At 37.6% G+C, this 22,149-nt stretch overlaps 1 pseudogene; it reads right to left on the reverse strand.

Moving 5' to 3' along the window:
- The window catches only part of LOC116573598, a 90,530-nt pseudogene extending 76,286 nt beyond the window's left edge, over positions 1 to 14,244 (reverse strand).
- Between the last annotated feature and the right edge of the window lie 7,905 nt (positions 14,245 to 22,149).

Genomic DNA, 22,149 nt, shown 5'->3' on the forward strand with positions numbered 1-22,149 from the left:
TGTTTCCTTCTCTTACTTCTCTGCTTTATATTCATTATGCTGTAGCATTCCTATGTCTTCAAAGACATTTTAAAAACATATTTTCCAGTATTTCTCACCATTCTTAGTAAAAAGGTTGGTAGACATTACACAATATGCCATCAGTATAGGCAGAATAGTCTAATTTAAAAACATCTGTATCTGGGGCACCCAGTGGCTCAGTGAAGTGTTTGACTCTTGATTTTGGCTCAGGTCATGATCTCAGAGTCGTGGGATAGAGCCCTGTGTCAGGCTCCACACTGAGCATCGAGACAGCTTGAGATTCCCTCTCCTTCTCTCTCTGCCCCTCCCTGCTCACACTCTCTAAATATATATTTACATTACATACATACATACATATTACATATATACATACATATTTTTAAAAAACATAAAAATCTGTCTTTTGATGACACCATCTTCATGAAGTTCGGGATTGTGTTCCTGTTCTTTCTAGAAATGTATCTCTAGACTCTACAGTAAAATTTGATCATGTTAAATAAATGGGTGTGCAGTGATATGTAACCGTAGAACTCAGGTGCTTTCCTTACCCAGGGCTCTTGTTGCACAGAGCATTACTTCCCCCAAACTGAACCACCTGCCATCAGTGGAAGCAAGGACAGGCAAGAGCTTGATAAATACTATTTATAATATAAAATATTAATAATCCTAAGCTGCAACAAGATTGTACTTTATGAGAACTGTAAAGCTGGACTTTATTGGTTAAACACTTGACTTTATTAAACTGCTCATGGTTGTTAAAACCCAAGAACTTGTTTAAAACTTTGGAAAAGTGCCTTTTCTCCTTCTGGGAATAGATCTTTCATATAAGAAATAAGTAGGCTTAATGCTTCCCCTCCGAGAGAAGACCCAGATGTCTGTAGAATAGAGCTTTAGTTCCAAATAAGATTCATTTTTCCGAGGGTCTATAATTGTAATTCAAGAGCTTTTGAGTTGATTCCATAGTGGAATGCAAGAGGGTCTTATAAATAGACTCTTTTTAAAGATTTTAATTTATATGAAGTGGTCATTCATGTTATAGGGTCAATTAATCAATCTATGAGATAGAAGAAATATCACATGTGCTATCACATGTTCAGGAAAGTTCTGAAGAGTGTGGTATAACTCTGAGGATATGCTAACATGGATTTTCAGGTTATGCATATTTAACAGAATATAGTGCAGGTAATTTGTGTAATTATTCATTACAAAATCGTATTAGTTTTAAGATGTTCTGATGATGATGTGATCAGTACATCCAATGATGTTTTAAAATGTTCTGATGATGATGTGATCGGTACATCCAAAAAGAGTCAGAAAATTAAAAATAGCCTAATTTTATCATTTTATTTTGACTCCTGAACTTAAAGAGACTCTCTAGGTAACTGTTTTGCTGTTAGAGGGTGAAAGTTCCAGACCTCTTCTTCCCTTCCCTTTCTTCTTCAGTAGAGTATTCGTAGGTACTGGAGAAGGATCTAGCTTATGTGATCCATTGGCAGCTGAGAGAAGACCAGATCCTCAGGATTCCTGTCGTGTTCACTGGATCTTCCTGCGATTGCTATGGAACTAGACTGACCTACCACTTGATCTTTTGAACATGGAGGAGCAATCCCTTGGCTACTTAGATTGGTTATACTGGTTCCATTACTGCAAATGAAATTTAGTCTCTGATTCAACATTCGTGTCCTCTACAAGCATTCAGATATGCTGTTACGGAACACTACCTCAGTGTCACCTGGTTGAGCAGTCTGCACTTTGCAGGACCCTTGTGCCCCATGGGCAGGATCCTACTTTAGCTCCTTCACTTACTTTCCTTCTGCTCACACTTCTGCATCATCTCTTTCGTAGTGTCATCAATCCTTTACTTATAGATTCCTTGAACTAAAAATTTTAAGTGTTTCTATATACATATTGGTGCCAAATATATATATATATATATATATATAAAATTTTTTTGCATAGAGCAAAACACCTAGAAGCATGCACATTAAATGCAAATAGTGCCTGCGCATAATCTAGTTCACTTGGCTTTCACATTTTTCACTTTCCTAAAACTCTATGTGATACTTTTGTATTCAAAGAAAAGAGAAATAAGGGAACGAAATGAGCCAAATGCTTCATTAGAAAGCTGATAAAGGACATAGCCTGTTTGCTAAGTGTATGCAAATGATAACTTCGTTAGAAAACCAAATAAGTGATAATTAAAATAAAAATCTTTGCCTTTTTTACCTAACAAATCAGAACATATTATGCCCATTATTTTTCTGCTATGAGACATTTTTGAGCTTTGGGTGAAGACGAATTGTAATGGCAATCCAAGATCAGGGAGGTCAGATTGTTTTGATTCCCTCAGGATTCATTAGGAAACATATCCACTGAGGAGTAATTTCATCCATTAATGGGTAAATAAAATAATTATGTTTTAATGTGATCATTTGGCAGTCTCACCAATATCATAATGTCAGTAACACAACAGTGATATAGGACAGCAGAAGCACAATCAAAAGGGGGCACTGTGACTCATCTCTGGTTCTTGTCTTGTGGAGTTGTGGGCCTTGATTTTCCAAATTTATATTCCAGGAAAGCTGGAAATTGCGTTGACATATGAAATTTTACTCTTTTAAGTGACTAAAACTAATTCTATTTTATATCATGCTATGTATATCGGAAGCAAAACTAAGCTACATTAAACTAACTAAACTTAGAAAGCATTTATGCTGGGCACCTCAGTCCTTACCTGTCTGCCTTCGGCTCAGGTCATGATACCAGAGTCCTGGGATCAAGGCCCTCATTGGGCTCACTGCTCAGCCGGGAGCCTGCTTCTCCTTCTCCCACTTTCCCTGCTTGTGTTCCCTCTCTTGCTGTGTCTCTCTCTGTCAAAGAAATAAAATCTTAAAAAAAAAAAAAAAAAGCATTTGTACAGCTAAAACTGCCCTTCTGACTTCCATGGTTAATAACATCATTTCACATGTTTACAAGTTGCTGTGAGAGTAGATCTTAAACATTCTTATCACAAGAAAAAAAAAATGTTTGTGTGATGACTGTTAACTAATGTTTTTGTGATAATCATTTTGTAATATATAGAAATGCTGAATCATTATGTTGCACATCTGAAACTACCTGTCAAGTATATCTAAATTTTTTAAAAAAGTGGTTCTAGAGGGGAAAAAAAAGGAAGTGTGTTCTAGAGTAGATGCTAACTAAATTTCTATGACTCCAAAGAACTCAAAGCTAAATAGCATAAAAAGCATTTTTGTAAGACCGATATCCTTGATGAACACAGATGCGAAAATACTCAACAAAATACTAGCCAATAGGATTCAACAGTACATTAAAAAGATTATTCACCACGACCAAGTGGGATTTATTCCAGGGCTGCAAGGTTGGTTCAACATCCGCAAATCAGTCAATGTGATACAACACATCAATAAAAGAAAGAACAAGAACCATATGATACTCTCAATAGATGCTGAAAAAGCATTTGACAAAGTACAGCATCCCTTCCTGATCAAAACTCTTCAAAGTGTAGGGATAGAGGGCACATACCTCAATATCATCAAAGCCATCTATGAAAAACCCACCGCAAATATCATTCTCAATGGAGAAAACCTGAAAGCTTTTCCGCTAAGGTAAGTCTCAATTTTTGAAATAGTTTCAGATTTCAGAAAATTTGCGATAATAGTGAAAAGAATCCCCACATACAATTTTCTGGATTCCTTTATTTTTAATATTAATTATATTTTCTTTATAGTGTTTTCTCTATACATACACACTCCTACATATAAAATTTATGTATAAAATAAAATTTACATATATCTTAACCCATTGAGAATAAGTTGAGGTTTGAGGACATAATGCTGCCATTTACATGTAAAAGTTATGTATGTTTCCTAGGAATAAGGGCATTCTTTTACATAGCTTCAGATTCAAATAAGGTCATTTAATGGTTCACACTCTAATAAAATTGACATCTTTTGTTCACATTTCATAAATTATCCTTAAAAATTCCTTGTCTGACTAGCTCAGTCGGTGGGGCGTGCCACTCTTGATTTCAGAATTATGAATTTGAGGCCCACACTGAGCGTAGAGATTACTTAAAAACAAATTCAGAGAGAAAAGAAAAGAAAGAAAGAAAGAAAGAGAGAGTAAGAGGGAGGGAGGAAGGAAGGGAAAGAAACATTTGCTCAGGTTACATGTTGTATTTGGTTGTCATGTCTTTCAAGGTTTTTTTTTTTAAATTTTTTATTTTTTATAAACATATATTTTTATCCACATAAATAAAAGAAAGAACAAGAACCATATGTCTTTCTAGTTTAATTTAGAAGAATTCCTCAGTCTCACCCTGTATTTATTGCATGACCTTGAGATTTGTGAAGACCACTGGTCAGTTATTTATTTATTTGTCTTAGAATGTTCTAGATTTGGCCTTTGCCTGAGGTTTTCACAGGATTTGATAGAAGTTTTACATTTTTGCAGACATAGCACAAAAGTGATTGTGTCCTCAAATGCATCGTATCAGGGACCAGCTGTGGTTGGTTCACGCCCTTGCTGATGTCATTAACTTTAATATTTTAGGAGCATATTTGAGAACAGGGAGATATCTAATCCATCATCAGTTTTTACTAGGATGTGTCAAATGATTTTCTAACCACTTTGCTATTATTCCACTTATTAGCTGACATTCTATTACAAGGAAGAGCATGTCTTTCTTTCATTTATTTCTTTCAGGATAGACTATTCCTATTTCATTCGGTGGATTCTAATCAATGTGATACAGTCCGTTCATGTAATCACTTACTTTTACACTGAAATTATCCCAGACTCGGTTAGTGGGAGCTTCTTCAAGCTGATGTCTGTGTTCTCACGAGGATTCTCTGTCATTCTTTGAGCAAGTGTTTGCTTTCTGGAATGAGAAGCTGTTCCAGGTTCTTTGTGTATTTCCTGCTCCAGTGCTGGAAAAACTTTTCTAAGGAGCCCAGCTTATGTTAAGTAAATGGCATTTATAAATTCATACCTGTGTGCCAGGTGTGTTCATTGCTCCTGGGGTGCTATTGCTTTCATTCCCTCACAGTGGGCAGAAATAGAAAATGCATATTTTTACAACCACTTGTGATCCTGACGGAGCAAGTAATATGCTTATGCCAGGAGTCTGAGGCATACCTGAAATGAAGTCAGTGAATAAGAAAACATCATAAAGCTGCATGGAAGTCTATGAATTATTACCTTGAAATATCCTTTGATTCTTCACCTTAAAATACCCTCCATAATATGCTCAATATAATAGTATTAATTATTCTCAGAGATGGAGTCAAATTATGTAGAACACTTTAATATTAAAAGAAACTCCTCTAATTTTGGCATCTTCCAAATATTTAACCAAATCATTTAGGTTAAATGATTGTTCATGTGGAATTAAATTTTACAATTCCTATCTGGTAGATTCTGACACATTAGCCAAAACTCAAAAATTAATATGAAAAGAATCATTCCTAAAGTGAGCCTTTCCCTTTGTAGAATTTTATTTCAAAGGAAAGATTTTCAAACACCAAAAATTATCTTCTCTCTGGTTTGCTGTTCCTAAAAGCCAAATATATATATTTTTCTTTTTAATAAGAAAGATTTCAGGAAGATGAATCTTGAAGAATGTATGTATAGCTCCATAAAAATAAAAAGAACAAATTTTCTGTCAAATATGAACTTATTTATTAACATATTTCTGAGAAGTTACTTTCCTGAGAGAGACAGAATCCCTCAGCTCATAATTTATAAGACTGATAGTGTACAAGGGTATACTTTAGAAACCCATTATAGCACTGACATAAAAAGAACATTCCAGCACAAGTTTGTAATAAAGCTTACACCAAAGAAAACGCATATTCTGATGTTCTAACATTGCTTCAGAAAGTAGGAACGTTTGAGCATTGTTTGAAGATTTCTGTAAAAAAAAACCCAAAACCTGAATATGGCTCAAAAAATATCTTGAGAGCATAACTGCTCATAAATCTTTAAATAAGATTACTTCTAGATTTTTGACCAAGAGCTAGAAGTGGGTGCTATACTAAAAAGCAATGCTATAAAATAAAATATAAAGTAAAATGAACTCCTCTATTCTTGAGATACTATTTGGATTTGATCAGAGACTTGGCAAAAATGTTCATTTTCATATCAAATCTTAGGTATGTAATTCCATTAATTGAATGGATTTACATTTGTATTGAGTGTTTATTGGAAGGGACCAATCCATCCTTAAATGATACAGTATCCTAACCAAATTATTTTTGATTATGTGAGAAGGATGATTCTTGGTTTCTATATTTTAAAATTAATACATTCATACATGATTATTTAAGTAAAAGAGGCCTTTATTTTATTTTATTTTTTTTTATTTTTTTTATATATATATATATTTTTTATTTTATTTCCAGCATAACAGTATTCATTATTTTTGCACCACACCCCGTGCTCCATGCAATCCGTGCCCTCTATAATACCCACCACCTGGTACCCCAACCTTCCACCCCCCGTCCCTTCAAAACCCTCAGATTGTTTTTCAGAGTCCATAGTCTCTCATGGTTCACCTCCCCTTCCAATTTCCCCCAACTCCCTTCTCCACTCTAAGTCCCCATGTCCTCCATGCTATTTGTTATGCTCCACAAATAAGTGAAACCATATGATAATTGACTCTCTCTGCTTGACTTATTTCACTCAGCATAATCTCTTCCAGTCCCGTCCATGTTGCTACAAAAGTTGGGTATTCATCCTTTCTGATGGAGGCATAATACTCTATCCCCAGGGGTACAGGTCTGTGAATCACCAGGTTTACACACTTCACAGCACTCACCAAAGCACATACCCTCCCCAATGTCCATAATCCCCCCCCCTTCTCCCAAACCCCCTCCCCCCAGCAACCCTCAGTTTGTTTTGTGAGATTAAAAGTCACTTATGGTTTGTCTCCCTCCCAATCCCATCTTGTTTCATTTATTCTTCTCCTACCCACTTAAGCCCCCATGTTGCATCACCACTTCCTCATATCAGGGAGATCATATGATAGTTGTCTTTCTCTGCTTGACTTATTTCGCTAAGCATGATACGCTCTAGTTCCATCCATGTTGTCGCAAATGGCAGGATTTCATTTCTTTTGATGGCTGCATAGTATTCCATTGTGTATATATACCACATCTTCTTGATCCATTCATCTGTTGATGGACATCTAGGTTCTTTCCATAGTTTTGGCTATTGTGGACATTGTTGCTATAAACATTTGGGTGCATGTGCCCCTTTGTATCCTTAGGGTAAATACCCAATAGTGCAATTTCTGGGTCATAGGGCAGTTCTATTTTCAACATTTTGAGGAACCTCCATGCTGTTTTCCAGAGTGGCTGCACCAGCTTGCATTCCCACCAACAGTGTAGGAGGGTTCCCCTTTCTCCGCATCCTCGCCAGCATCTGTCATTTCCTGACTTGTTGATTTTAGCCATTCTGACTGGTGTGAGGTGATATCTCATTGTGGTTTTGATTTGTATTTCCCTGATGCCGAGTGATATGGAGCACTTTTTCATGTGTTTGTTGGCCATCTGGATGTCTTCTTTGCAGAAATGTCTGTTCATGTCCTCTGCCCATTTCTTGCTTGGATTATTTGTTCTTTGGGTGTTGAGTTTGCTAAGTTCTTTATAGATTCTGGACACTAGTCCTTTATCTGATATGTCATTTGCAAATATCTTCTCCCATTCTGTCAGTTGTCTTTTGATTTTGTTAACTGTTTCCTTTGCTGTGCAAAAGCTTTTGATCTTGATGAAATCCCAATAGTTCATTTTTGCCCTTGCTTCCCTTGCCTTTTGCGTTGTTCCTAGGAAGATGTTGCTGCGGCAGAGGTCAAAGAGGTTGCTGCCTGTGTTCTCCTCAAGGATTTTGATGGATTCCTTTCGCACATTGAGGTCCTTCATCCATTTTGAGTCTATTTTTGTGTGTGGTGTAAGGAAATGGTCCAATTTCATTTTTCTGCATGTGGCTGTCCAATTTTCCCAGCACCATTTATTGAAGAGGCTGTCTTTTTTCCATTGGACATTCTTTCCTGCTTTGTCGAAGATTAGTTGACCATAGAGTTGAGGGTCTATTTCTGGTCTCTCTATTCTGTTCCATTGATCTATGTGTCTGTTTTTGTGCCAGTACCATGCTGTCTTGATGACGACAGCTTTGTAATAGAGCTTGAAGTCCGGAATTGTGATGCCACCAACGTTGGCTTTCTTTTTCAATATCCCTTTGGCTATTCGAGGTCTTTTCTGGTTCCATATAAATTTAGCATTATTTGTTCCATTTCTTTGAAAAAGATGGATGGTACTTTGATAGGAATTGCATTAAATGTGTAGATTGCTTTAGGTAGCATAGACATTTTCACAATATTTATTCTTCCAATCCAGGAACATGGAACATTTTTCCATTTCTTTGTGTCTTCCTCAATTTCTTTCATGAGTACTTTATAGTTTTCTGAGTATAGATTCTGTGTCTCTTTGGTTAGGTTTATTCCTAGGTATCTTATGGTTTTGGGTGCAATTGTAAATGGGATTGACTCCTTAATTTCTCTTTCTTCTGTCTTGCTGTTGGTGTAGAGAAATGCAACTGATTTCTGTGCATTGATTTTATAACCTGACACTTTACTGAATTCCTGTATAAGTTCTAGCAGTTTTGGAGTGGAGTCTTTTGGGTTTTCCACATATAGTATCATATCATCTGCGAAGAGTGATAATTTGACTTCTTCTTTGCCGATTTGGATGCCTTTAATTTCCTTTTGTTGTCTGATTGCTGAGGCTAGGACCTCTAGTACTATGTTGAATAGCAGTGGTGATAATGGACATCCCTGCCGTGTTCCTGACCTTAGCGGAAAAGCTTTCAGTTTTTCTCCATTGAGAATGATATTTGCGGTGGGTTTTTCATAGATGGCTTTGATGATATTGAGGTATGTGCCCTCTATCCCTACACTTTGAAGAGTTTTGATCAGGAAGGGATGCTGTACTTTGTCAAATGCTTTTTCAGCATCTATTGAGAGTATCATATGGTTCTTGTTCTTTCTTTTATTGATGTGTTGTATCACATTGACTGATTTGCGGATGTTGAACCAACCTTGCAGCCCTGGAATAAATCCCACTTGGTCGTGGTGAATAATCTTTTTAATGTACTGTTGAATCCTATTGGCTAGTATTTTGTTGAGTATTTTCACATCTGTGTTCATCAAGGATATCGGTCTATAGCTCTCTTTTTTGGTGGGATCCTTGTCTGGTTTTAGGATCAAGGTGATGCTGGCCTCATAAAATGAGTTTGGAAGTTTTCCTTCCATTTCTATTTTTTGGGACAGTTTCAGGAGAATAGGAATTAGTTCTTCTTTAAATGTTTGGTAGAATTCCCCCGGGAAGCCGTCTGGCCCTGGGCTTTTGTTTGTTTGGAGATTTTTAATGACTGTTTCAATCTCCTTACTGGTTATGGGTCTGTTCAGGCTTTCTATTTCTTCCTGGTTCAGTTGTGGTAGTTTATATGTTTCTAGGAATGCATCCATTTCTTCCAGATTGTCAAATTTATTGGCGTAGAGTTGCTCATAGTATGTTCTTATAATAGTTTGTATTTCTTTGGTGTTAGTTGTGATCTCTCCTCTTTCATTCATGATTTTACTTATTTGGGTCCTTTCTCTTTTCTTTTTGATAAGTCGGGCCAGGGGTTTATCAATTTTATTAATTCTTTCAAAGAACCAGCTCCTAGTTTCGTTGATTTGTTCTATTGTTTTTTTGGTTTCTATTTCATTGATTTCTGCTCTGATCTTTATGATTTCTCTCCTCTTGTTGGGCTTAGGGTTTCTTTCTTGTTCTTTCTCCAGCTCCTTTAGGTGTAGGGTTAGGTTGTGTACCTGAGACCTTTCTTGTTTCTTGAGAAAGGCTTGAACCGCTATATATTTTCCTCTCAGGACTGCCTTTGTTGTGTCCCACAGATTTTGAACCGTTGTATTTTCATTATCATTTGTTTCCATGATTTTTTTCAATTCTTCTTTAATTTCCTGGTTGACCCATTCATTCTTTAGAAGGATGCTGTTTAGTCTCCATGTATTTGGTTTCTTTCCAAACTTCCTTTTGTGGTTGAGTTCTAGCTTTAGAGCATTGTGGTCTGAAAATATGCAGGGAATGATCCCAATCTTTTGATACCGGTTGAGTCCTGATTTAGGACCGAGGATGTGATCTATTCTGGAGAATGTTCCATGTGCACTAGAGAAGAATGTGTATTCTGTTGCTTTGGGATGAAATATTCTGAATATATCTGTGATGTCCATCTGGTCCAGTGTGTCGTTTAAGACCTTTATTTCCTTGCTGATCTTTTGCTTGGATGATCTGTCCATTTCAATGAGGGGAGTGTTAAAGTCCCCTACTATTATTGTATTATTGTTGATGTGTTTCTTTGATTTTGTTATTAATTGGTTTATAGAGTTGGCTGCTCCCACGTTGGGGGCATAGATATTTAAAATTGTTAAATCTTCTTGTTGGACAGACCCTTTGAGTATGATATAGTGTCCTTCATCATCTCTTATTATAGTCTTTGGCTTAAAATCTAATTGATCTGATATAAGGATTGCCACTCCTGCTTTCTTCTGATGTCCATTAGCATGGTAAATTCTTTTCCACCCCCTCACTTTAAATCTGGAGGTGTCTTCGGGCTTAAAATGAGTTTCTTGGAGGCAACATATAGATGGGTTTTGTTTTTTTATCCATTCTGATACCCTGTGTCTTTTGACAGGGGCATTTAGCCCATTAACATTCAGGGTAACTATTGAGAGATATGAATTTAGTGCCATTGTATTGCCTGTAAGGTGACTGTTACTGTATATGGTCTCTGTTCCTTTCTGATCTACCACTTGTAGGCTCTCTCTTTGCTTAGAGGACCCCTTTCAATATTTCCTGTAGAGCTGGTTTGGTATTTGCAAATTCTTTCAGTTTTTGTTTGTCCTGGAAGCTTTTAATCTCTCCTTCTATTTTCAATGATAGCCTAGCTGGATATAGTATTCTTGGCTGCATGTTTTTCTCATTTAGTGCTCTGAAAATATCATGCCAGCTCTTTCTGGCCTGCCAGGTCTCTGTGGATAAGTCAGCTGCCAATCTAATATTTTTACCATTGTATGTTACAGACTTCTTTTCCCGGGCTGCTTTCAGGATTTTCTCTTTGTCACTGAGACTTGTAAATTTTACTATTAGGTGACGGGGTGTGGGCCTATTCTTATTTATTTTGAGGGGCGTTCTCTGAACCTCCAGTATACCTTCTGCTCCCCTCTCTCTTTCTTCTTCTTCTGGAATCCCAATTATTCTAATGTTGTTTCGTCTTATGGTGTCACTTATCTCTCGAATTCTCCCCTCGTGGTCCAGTAGCTGTTTGTCCCTCTTTTGCTCAGCTTCTTTATTCTCTGTCATTTGGTCTTCTATATCACTAATTCTTTCTTCTGCCTCATTTATCCTAGCAGTGAGAGCCTCCATTTTTGATTGCACCTCATTAATAGCTTTTTTGATTTCAACTTGGTTAGATTTTAGTTCTTTTATTTCTCCAGAAAGGGCTTTTATATCTCTCGAGAGGGTTTCTCTAATATCTTCCATGCCTTTTTCGAGCCCGGCTAGAACCTTGAGAATTGTCATTCTGAACTCTAGATCTGACATATTACCAATGTCTGTATTGATTAGGTCCCTAGCCTTCGGTACTGCCTCTTGTTCTTTTTTTTGTGTTGAATTTTTCCGTCTTGTCATTTTGTCCAGATAAGAGTATATGAAGGGGCAAGTAAAATACTAAAAGGGTGGCAACAACCCCAGGAAAAAATGCTTTAACCAAATTAGAAGAGATCCAAAATCGTGAGGGGGGAGAAAGGGGATAAAAAGAGGTTCAAAAAGGAAGAAAGAAAAAAAAAGAAAAGAATTAAAAAAAAAAAAAAAGGAAAACACCTAAGAAAAATGTAAAAAAGAAAAAATACATATATTAGATAAACTAGTAAAAAATCGTTAAAAAAGAAAAAGGTAACAGTTAAAAAAAAAAAAATTTACCCGAAGGCGAGGAAAAAAAAAAAAAATGAAAAAGAAAAAAATTAAATTAACTGCAAGACTAAAAAAAAATCACAGGGAAAAAGCCATGAGTTCCTTGCTTGGCTTTCTCCTCCTCTGGAATTCTGCTGTTCTCCTTGGTATTGAAACCGCACTCCTTGGTGGGTGAACTTGGTCTCGGCTGGATTTCTTGTTGATCTTCTGGGGGAGGGGCCTGTTGTAGTGATTCTCAAGTGTCTCTGCCCCAGGCGGAATGACACCGCCCTTACCCGGGGCCGGGGTGAGTAATCCGCTCGGGTTTGCTTTCAGGAGCTTTTGTTCCCTGAGCGCTTTCCGTAGAGTTCCAGAGGACGGGAATACAAATGGCGGCCTCCTTGTCTCCAGCCCGGAGGAGCCGAGAGCCCAGGGCCGCACTCCTCAGTGCGCCCCCAGAGAATAGCGCCCAGTTACTCCCGTCTGCCTGACCTCCGGCCGCGCTCCGAGCTCACCGGGCCTGCGACCAGTTCAAGGTAACACCGAGCTGTAAGCTTACTGTCGGCTCTGTCTCTGTAGCCGGCTTTCCCGTTCCAATACCCGCAAGGTCTGCGACACTCAGACACCCCTGATCCTTCTGTGACCCTGCGGGACCTGAGGCCACACTGACCCCGCGTGGGCTTCGCCCCGGTTTAGCCTCTGGAGCGATGTCCCTCAGCGGAACAGACTGTTAAAAGTCCTGATTTTGTGCGCCGTTGCTCCGCCGCTTGCCAGGAGCCGGCCCCTCCCCCCGGGGTCTATCTTCCCGTCGCTTTGGATTCACTTCTCCGCCGGTCCTACCTTTCAGAAAGTGGTTGTTTTTCTGTTTCCAGAATTGCTGTTCTTCTTCTCTTCGATCTGCCGATGGATTTTCAGGTGTTTGCAATCTTTAGATAAGCTATCTAGCTGATCTCCGGCTAGCTGAAGCAGTCTCAGCCTGCTACTTCTCCGCCATCTTCACTCCTCCCCTATTTTATTTTATTTTATTTATTTATTTATTTTAGAGAGAGTCGGAGGGAACACAAACCACAGGGAGACTCAAGCAGACTCCTTGCTGAGCATGGAGATGGACTGGGGGTTTGATCTCACGACCCTGAGGTCATGACCTGAGCTGAATCAAGAGTTGGGTGCTTAACCAACTGAGCCACCCAGGCACCCCAAAAGAAGGCCTTTTGAATAAAACCTAATTTTTGGGGAATATTTTATGATTGTTTTATTAGTTTACGTTTTTTTGTATTTATACAGGAAATTGAAATGAATTGGTTTTTTTTTCTGCACTTGTTTTATTTTATTTATTTTATTTTATTTTATTAACATACAATATATTATTTGTTTCAGGGCTACAGGTCTGTGAATCTTACACAATTCATAGCACCCACCATAGCACATACCCTCCCCAATTCTTTTTTTTTTTAAAGAATTTATTAATTTGACAGACAGTGAGAGAAGGAGAGAGAGCAAAAGCAGGGGGAGCAGCAGAGGGAAAGGGGGAAGCAGGCTCCTTGCTCAGCAGGGAACCTGATGCCGGACTTAATCCCAGGGCCCTGAGATCATGACTTGAACCAAAGGCAGAGGCTTAACCCCCTGAGCCACTCCCCTCCCCAATTTTCTTTCTTTCTTTGTTTTTTTTTTTTTTTTTAAGATTTTATTTATTTATTTGACAGAGAGATCACAAGTAAGCAGAGAGGCAGGCAGAGAGAGAGAGGGGGAAGCAGGCTCCCCGCTGAGCAGAGAGCCGGATGAGGGGCTCGATCCCAAGACCCTGGGATCATGACCCGAGCGGAAGGCAGAGGCTTAACCCATTGAGCCACCCAGGTGCCCCGACCCCTCCCCAATTCTTAACAGTAAATTTATATTCACTGAAATTTCTTCCCTTGTAAGATCTATTGCTAGATTTGATTTTTAATGGATTACTATAGCATAATAACAAAATTACTTAAACAACATTGAAGATATTTTATTACTCGTGATATATGTTTACCTTATGTTGATTTACATATATAGTCAAATGGGATTAGTTAGAAAATGCCCCAGGAGATGTGACTCCGAGAACTGCTGCAGTTCTTACCTGTGTTAGGTTTTCTTCTTGTGCCAGATGCTGTTTCTCCTCAGCTCCTTCTGATGATCCAAGGCGTCCCACATAGGCTTTTCCCTTCGTCATCTGCATGGAGATACTGCATCTTATAATCACGACCTTGGCTGAAAAACTTAGTCTCTCTGCCCAACTTCTCAAAGATTAGACATGAATTATAAGATGCCTTTTAAGATTGCTTTGTTAAAAAAAATAAATTTGCCTTGTTAATAAGGCTTTATTTTTCTCCAAATATGCATGTCACTTCCTCTTTTTTTTTTTTTTTAAAAAAAAACTGTATTTATTTATTTGAGAAAGAGAGAGGGAGAGTTGGGGAGAGGATCTGAGGGAGAGGGTCAAGCAGACTCCACACTGAGCGTGGAGCACCATTCAGGGCTGGATCTCACCACCCTGAGATCATGACCCGACTCAAAATCCAGAGTCAGTTGCTCAACTGACTGAGCCACCCAGGTGCCCCATGCATGTCACTTACTCTTGATTCAATAATGGCTTATATTTCATTTGCACCTCAGCCCAAATGCACCCCAGATTCTCTGTTGAGTCTGAGTCCTCACAGACACTATCAGTGTTAAAATCAGAGTTCTAAACTTTTACTTGAAAATCCTTGAAAACATACAAGTGAGGGCTTTGGGTTTTTTGTTTTTTTGTTTGCTTCATTTTTTTTTTTTTTTTCATTTTGTTTTTCTTTTTCAGAAAGAATTAAGAGAGGAATAAAGTAGGAAGTAGGTGACACTTCCTACTTGTATTACTGTTATTCTGAAAATAAGATCTGTCACCCACTGGTACCTTTCAGACAATATATTGAGTTGTTTGTTTTTTTAATCTGAGAAATGAATAATAATTGATTTTGCCTTTTTATTAAAAATCTATTGAACTATAATAGCTTATTTTCCCACACAGTAATATTGTTGAGCTCATTTGTTCTCAAGTATTTGAAGTGTAGTTTTGTTGCTTACTTCTAGCAATGACAAAATGGCAACACTGGTTTTGTTCGTTGAGTTTAATTTTTCTTAGTAATCAATTTTGTTGCATTTGACTCCTGGATCAGAACCGTGTTCTACTGATAGCATAGTTCAATGAGTATCATTTCTCAGTGACAGTGAGTATTTGATGTTAGTCCGATGCTTTTCTTTTTTTCTTTTCTGCCAAAATTCTTGGTTTCCTTTCTTGGTATCATAACCTTGTTCCCCCTGCTGAGACACCAGTTATATTTTGGATATCTATAATGCAGCCATTCATGTTAGGGTACCAGACTCCACTGTATTTCACCCTGATAAGGTATAACAGTGATGACCTACAAGTAAGTTACATCTTGTTTAAGTACTGTTGTGACCAAAAGTTAAAATAAATACTTCTAACCAGACTCTTATTGAAAAATGTTAATACAAATTTGGAATATGGGGGAAAAAGCATAAATTTTCAGTTACTAAAGAGGATTGTGGTTCATCATATATATATATATATTTATTTATTTATATGTATATATATAATATATTTATAGATATATTCATCATGCATATAGGTGTATATATAAGAATATATTTAATCCTGAGATGCAAAGAAGAAACTTTTTATATATTTAACAGACATATAAATATCACTTAAAATTTATAGAAAATTATAATGTGTTTATTGAGGTCCAGAGAAGTATAGTTTTGGAATTGAATTTTAATATTAAATCTTTCAGTTACTAGGCATCAGGTGTGGTGAAGTTCTCAGAATCTCATGCTATCGTCTCCATATCTACAATATGAGGATATTGATAGCATGCATCTCAAAGAGTTTTTGAAAGGTTTATGTTTTCAAGTTTTTGTTTAAATTCCAGCTAGTTCACACACAGTGTAATATTAGTGTCAGGTGTACAATATAGTGGTTCAACACTTGACCACAATATCTTGTGCTTTATTCCCATCTCCTATTTCCCCCATCCTCCCCTGAGCTCCCCTCTGCTGACTATCAGTGTGTTCTCTATAGTTAAAAACCCGTTTCTTGGTTTGGCTCCCTCTCTCCTGCCCCCCACCACTTTGCTTGTTTGTTTTGTTTACTAAATTCCATATGTGAGGGAAATCATATGGTATTTGTCTTTCTCTGATTGGCTCATTCCACTTAGCATTATACTCTCTAGTGCCATCCCTATTGCAAATGGCAAGATTTCATTCTTTTTGATGGCTGAGTAATATTCTCTCTCTCTCTCTCTCTCTCTCACACACACACACACATACACACTTTATCCATTCTTCTATTGATGGACACTTGGGCTGTTTCCATAATTTGGTTACTGTAGATAATGCTGCTATAAACATTGTAAGTAATGCTGCAAAGAATAGATGCTATACATCTGTCCCTTTGATTTAATATTTTCGTATTTTTGAGTAAATACTAGTAGTGCAATTGCTGGGTAATAGGGTAGTTCTATTTTTAACTTTTTCAGGGAAGTCCATACTGTCTTCCGGAGTGGCTGTACTAGTTTGCATTCCCACCAACAGTGCAAGAGGGTTCCCCTTTCTCCACATCCTCGCCAACACTTTGTTTTTTCTTGTGTTGTTGATATAAGCATTCTGACGGGTGTGAGGTGATACCTCATTGTGGTCTTGATTTGTATTTCCCTAAAATAATAAGTGATGTTGAACATCTTTTCATGTGTTTGTTGGCTGTCTGTATGTCTTTTTTGGAAAAATGTCTGTTTATGTCTTCTGTCCATTTTTTAATTGGATTCATTTTTCAGGTGTTGAGGCTTAAATGGGGTAATGAATACTAGGTTTGTAATTGCACACAAGAGAGATAGACAGTAAATGTTAAGTTATAATTATTACCATTATTAGTAGAAGTAATAATTATAGAATAAAATGCAAAATTTACAGGACTGAGAAATAAATTAATAAATAAATTTCATTTGTATTTATTTTATCTGTAACTATGGTCACATTCTCCCTTTACCTTTCAGTTTTACTCCTCCCTCCTTTTGACTTCTTGTGAACAGGGCAGTGATTTTCCTGATTGTTGTGTATCATATCAAGAGTATTTCTGTAATTGTTTGTTTGGATTTATAGTAATTTGAGGTTCACAGACAAAAAAAATCTAGCTTTAATGGTTTCACTAATTCACACCTCTCTACTCTTATCCTGGCTTGTGAGGGATCTTGAGAAAAATAACTCACCTCCTGGCAAAGGAAAAGAGGAAGATTAAGGCAACAGGAAAACAGAAAACAAAACAAAGCCAAAACAATCTGTATCACAAAACCTTTTCCTGCCTGTCATTTAAATCAAAGCTTGATGAAGGATTGGTGACAATGTCTTTAAACTTTTCATATTTTTGACATTTTGTTTATTATTTCCATAAGAGCACTTGATTTTGCCAAACTAATTTCAACATTTTGGGAAGACAGTGTAGCTGAGGTGAGGTTAATTCAAACAGTGGAAGGACCAAAAGTACATATGAGGATAAGACTGAAATTCAAAAATACTCACCCAAACCCTAATTCATCCATGGCATTCACTTATCTCCCGTTTCTGCTCTCAGTAGCTTGTTATGAGTAAGCGATGTGTTTTAACAATAACGTTCTGCATGTTTCCTCTTTTAGCATACCAGCCTATACAGACCATTGTATGATTTGCTGGACTAATGGAAGGTTGTTGAACTAAAGATTTGTGAAGTATCTTTCTTCCAGCTGGCAGCAAATGCCTCCTATCTTGGGGCATACAGTTTTGTTTTTAAGGACAACTTTTCTTTTTTCATTCTCAGAGAGTAAGAATCATGACACAACTGTGTTCACACTGAAACTCACAGAATCCAGTGAGTGCGCCCAGAGATGCCACAATTTCAGCTGTGATGGTTCTTGTGCACAGAGATGGAGTAAGTCTGTGAAGCAGTTGATGTGCCTTAACGTGGGCTCTGTGGGGCTGAGCTTCGGAGCAACTGTGAGCCCCCAAGGAAATGTCATTAGTCAGTCTATGTGCACTCCCAGGAAGACAGGATGGCGGTCTGCCCTAGCATCTGTGCTTACTTTCCACTGAGTCACTCTGATCTCTCCTGAACTCACCCACTCTTCCCTAAAATCCTGCATTTCAAAATATGCGGTCGACTGCAGAGCACTCCCCGAGTGAAATAAATAGGAATCTGCAAACTAAAAATAATAGATAATATGGTATGGTAATTGTCAGCCTACTCAATCTTCTCAGGCTGCTCTCTACAGCTTTTAAATGTGTGTGTATGTGTGTGTGTGTGTGTAATTTTTTTTCCCCTTCTGCCATCTGCTCTAGTCCAGTGAGAGCATTTCCTGCTGTGCCTCTCCTGCTCCTTCAAGTCCTCCCATGCCAACTCACTGACATTCTTTTAGATCCTTTAGCATAGCTCCTTTTATTCCACAGTGCTTCTTCCCTCCTATTTCATGGCTTAGTATCACCAGCCCACACATCCAACGTTGCAAAGATGTCCAGTCTTTTCAAGACTTGCTACTGGCATAATCTGATAGTTACACCAACAAGCTTGTGTGTTTTTGAGAATAAAATGGGATTATCAGGCAGAAAGGCACAACAGCAAACAAGAGATAAGAGTAAAATCCCAAGGCAAATAAAGTAAAATTCTAAATTTTATCAGTCACGAAGGAGATAGAAAACACTAGTTTGCGTATTTGCTCCTCTGGGAAAGTTTTCAGGTCTCCCCATTCATAGACTCGGGTGTCTCTCTATCTTTTTCCTTTAACCTTCCTGTACACATGCCTTTTATAACATTTACCATACTGACATGTTCTCGAAGGTTTATTTTTACCTCTCTTTTTTAGAACACAAGTTTCCTATGAGTAGAAATTACCTTGTTCATCATTGGTGCTTAGTACTTAATATGTACTCAGTATATGTTTTTTTTGTTTGTTTGTTTGTTTTTTTTAAAGATTTTATTTATTTATTTGACAGAGATAAATCACAAGTAGATGGAGAGGCAGGCAGAGAGAGAGAGAGAGGGAAGCAGGCTCCCCGCTGAGCAGAGAGCCCGATGCGGGGCTCGATCCCAGGACCCTGAGATCATGACCCGAGCCAAAGGCAGCGGCTTAACCCACTGAGCCACCCAGGCGCCCCTCAGTATATGTTTTTATAAGGAAATAAATTATAGGAGACTATTTCATTATTGATATAATGTGTGTAAGAAGAAAATAATGTTTACAGGTTAACTTTATCTCAGATTTAAGAATTTTACTACTGATATAAAAATTATTAATAAACTTATGAGGTAGAAAATTAAATAAGATTTTTCACTATTATACGTACTAAGCCATAACAAGAAAGCAAGGGTTCTACAACCTGCCACTTACATCTTTACTGGAACCTGATACATTCAGATACCTGCTTTTGATACAAAGGGGTTATACAGAAATTATCACAGATTTGGTTTCTTAGCTCCAAAACACTTCTTGTCAAGTGATTGAACTGAGGTATGTCCCCACCTTGACTGTTCTTTGATTTGAAAGTTTGTTATACTCAAAATTCACCATCTTAGATTTCAAGCTGTCTCATTTTGATAAAAAAGAATTAACAGGGGGGAACCTGGGTAGGTCAATGGGTTAAAGCTTCTGCCTTTGGCTCAGGTCATGATCCCAGGGTCCTGGGATCGAGCCCCGCATCGGGCTCTCTGCCCAGCAAGGAGCCTGCTTCCCCTTCTCTCTCTGCCTGCCTCTCTGCCTACTTGTGATCTGTCTGTCAAATAAATAAATAAAATCTTTAAAAAAAGAATTAACAGGGTAAGTGTTGTATAAGATGAATTCTTAGTTAATTTTTAAATGACAAATATAAAATGACCTATTTCTTTAAAAATAATAAGTATTTTTAGTAACACAAAGTTTGAAAAATAAAAAGTTCAAAAACTACAAAGGGTATACAAAGAAAAGTATGACTTCTCATCTCAGAAAGGCCCTATTCTCTCTTCATAGATACCACCCTCTTCTCCTTATTGTATTTATATCAGAAATGTTCTACACATATTAAAGCATGCATTTACATAAATACTATCTCTATAAGCTGTTATTATATAACAAATTAATTGGCAGCTGAAAACAGCCCACATTTATTACTTCTTGGTTTCTATGTATTAAGAGTTTGACGATGGCTTAGCTGCACCTGCTGCTGTAAGATTTCCCACAAGGCTACTGTCAATGTGTTGGTCAGGGCTGTGGTCTCATCTGAAGGCTCAAACAGTGAAAGATGTTTTAAACTTCACATCTGTTGTTAGGATTTAGTTTCTTATGGGCTAATGAGATTAAGTCTCAGTCCTTAACTGGTAGTATTCCACAGGCCATCCTCAGTTTCTTGCACATGGACATCTCTGAGAAGGTAATAAGGAGAGCGATATACAGAAGTTAAAGTCATATGAAATTCTAATCAGAGAAGTTATAACCTCTTAACTCTGTGGTACCCTATTGGTTAGAAGCAAGTTTCTTAAGGGGAGGGCTTTCCAAAGTCTGTGAACAGCCATCACTGAAGCCCCCAAAGTCTGGTCCCTGACTCTGAAGTATTCATATCACTTTCACATGCCAAACACATTAACCTCCCCATCCCCAAAGTCCTTGTGAGTACTAACCTATTACAGAATTTGCTCCAAGTTCAAAATCTCATCTTCAGGGTCAGGTTCAGGGGCAAAAAAAGTGTAACTTGTTAAGTAGAAATCTTGGAACACAATTTTTCTTGATCTGACATTTGAAACTAAAGAGAAAGTTGCCTGTAATGCGCTCTGTCTGTCTTCCCAGCATACAATGGTGAGTGATGCATAGGACAGCAGCCACATACATTCAAAACAGAGCAGATGGGAAGTAAATAAGAATCCATAATGATTTTGAAATCCATCTGCACAAATATTAGAAGGTCCTTGATTATGTTCAAGGTTTAGGAGTAACTCTTTGAAACTGGTTTTGTTGTTGTTGTTGTTTATAGATTTATGTACCCAGTTTAGAATTTATTATTTTTTTTTCCAGGAGTTGTTCAAAGGTGTTAATTTCTCTACTACATTTACTACCTTTCAAAATCCCAATGGTCTTACCTAGCAAATTAAGAAGGAAAAAAAAATTAACTACTATTGAATGACTTTCTGGCTATTCAGTTTGCCACCTGTTAGGACATATGGAAAAACTTATGGAACACATATGTTTGCAGCTATGAAGCTAGTGAAAGTCTTTATTTCTACATCTAACAACATCAGTCTGTGACAGTAGGAGAAGTGACAGTCCCACATAGGCCACCTTCCTTTTAATCTTTTTACATCCATTCTAGACTAGCTGAGAGTATACTTGAGGAACATAGTGTTAAAATATTGCCCTTACAGAGATGGTAGGTGGTGCCAAAATGCAGAAAGCAAGTTTTCCCTTGGTTTGTTTCATTGTTCTGGTCTTAGTTTTGAGAGCTCCTGGCTCTGTGTTCTGTGCTCTTCTTTTTGTCCTCTGAGTCTCCCTGCTTATTTTTCATGTAAAGTAGCATGTGTTTGCACCTGAAGAGTTTTCTCAGTGTGCTCACTGCCAGTAGAAATTTAGGGGACACTAACAGTATCATTTCATTTTCTATTCTCTTGCTTCTTTTAGTTAAAACTGTCAGTGTTTTTGGTGACAAGATTTTCTTAAAACTCCATGGGCCTTCTGTGAATTTCATTGAGATTCACTCCCTTAGACAAAAGCCATATCCCAAATGTCTTCAGGCTAAGTTTTCTTCTACCTTGGCTCCAGTAGAGGCTGAGGAACAATGCTCTAAGGGTCCCAAATGTGCTATGGATTGATTGACTGTCCCTGTTAGGCATACCATTAATCTCTCTAAATGACTTTTTTTTTTTGGTGACTTAATACTCTAATATTTTATCTTCTGAAGTTTTAACAAAGGTTTGACCAGTTACACACTCAACTTTATCTCCGAGTCAGGCCTTACCTCTAGAATACATTTTTCTGAGAATGCCTGGAAATCATTTCTTAATGTTAGCATCCTTTGCCATTTGATGAGGCTGAGA

This window comes from Mustela erminea, chromosome 14 (genome assembly GCF_009829155.1).
Source record: "Mustela erminea isolate mMusErm1 chromosome 14, mMusErm1.Pri, whole genome shotgun sequence".
Classification (NCBI taxonomy): domain Eukaryota; kingdom Metazoa; phylum Chordata; class Mammalia; order Carnivora; family Mustelidae; genus Mustela; species Mustela erminea.